This window comes from Parus major, chromosome 27 (assembly GCF_001522545.3).
Source record: "Parus major isolate Abel chromosome 27, Parus_major1.1, whole genome shotgun sequence".
Lineage (NCBI taxonomy): Eukaryota > Metazoa > Chordata > Aves > Passeriformes > Paridae > Parus > Parus major.
The window spans coordinates 660459-661545 of NC_031796.1; positions in this window are offsets into that span (position 1 = coordinate 660459).

The following is a 1087-nucleotide window of genomic DNA, read 5'->3' on the forward strand; positions in this document are numbered from 1 at the left end:
GCAGCGGGGTCACCGGCACCGCTGGTGGCTCCCGGCCATGCCTGGAGCGGCTCCGACCGCGGCGGGGGCGGGAAACGGCGGCTGCGGCTCCCGGCACCGGAACCGGCTTGGGAGGAGCCACGTGCTGGGCGCGCAGCGGGAAGCGGAGCCGGTGCGCGTTTCCCGGGACTGTGACCCGGTGTGTCCGTGTGTCCCTCCGGGACCGGCATCCCGCAAGAAGCGGCACCGTATCCCGGTGCCGGTGACCGGGCGGGGCCCCGGGGCGAGGATTAAAGCGCTCCCCGAGCAGACAGCCCCGCCAGAAGCCGCCCTGCACCGGCTCCGGTGTGCCCCGAGCGGCTCGGGACGGGCAGCGGGGTCCCTGCGCATCCCGGGGCCACACCGGGCACAGCCGAGGGATGCGGGAATGGGAAGGGAAAGCGGGCGAACGGCAGGACCGAGTGACCAATTAACGGGGAGCGGTAATTAGTGAGACATCCCGGAAACACCGCGGGGACAAGAAGCGACAATTCCCGGGCCACAGCCCCGGCTGGGAGGCACCGGGAAGGGCCGGGATGAGCACCGGGAGAGGCGAGCGGCGCCCCGGGCGGGGGAGCGCCGAGCTCGGCCCTTTCATCATCGCAAAGCTCCCGAAGGATTCCTGGGAAAGGGACGCGCTCCAGAAACGGGATCCGATGGAATGCGGGGAGAAAGGGGGAGCGCGGCTGGGAAAGGGCGGGGTTTGGAGAAGGAATTCCTCCTGGGAACAGACTGGGAGAGCGCTGGGAGAGCTCCCGGGGGATGGGGGTGACCCCGAAACTCTTGGAACTCCAGGAGTTTTGGGTTGGCTTTGTTGGGTTGGGTTTTGGGCGCTGGAGCTGCTCCTTGTGGAGGACTCGTGGTCCCAGAGCTCTCAGAGAGCTCCAGGAGTTTTGGGATGGGGATTTTGGGTTGATTTTGGGTGGATTTTGTGTTGATTTTGGGTTGATTTGGGGTTTTTTCTCCAGAGGGTGATCGGGCACTGGACCTGATTCCCCATGGAATGGTGGTGATCCCAAAACTCGTGGAACTCCAGGAGTTTTGGGTTGGCTTTGTTGGGTTGGGTTTT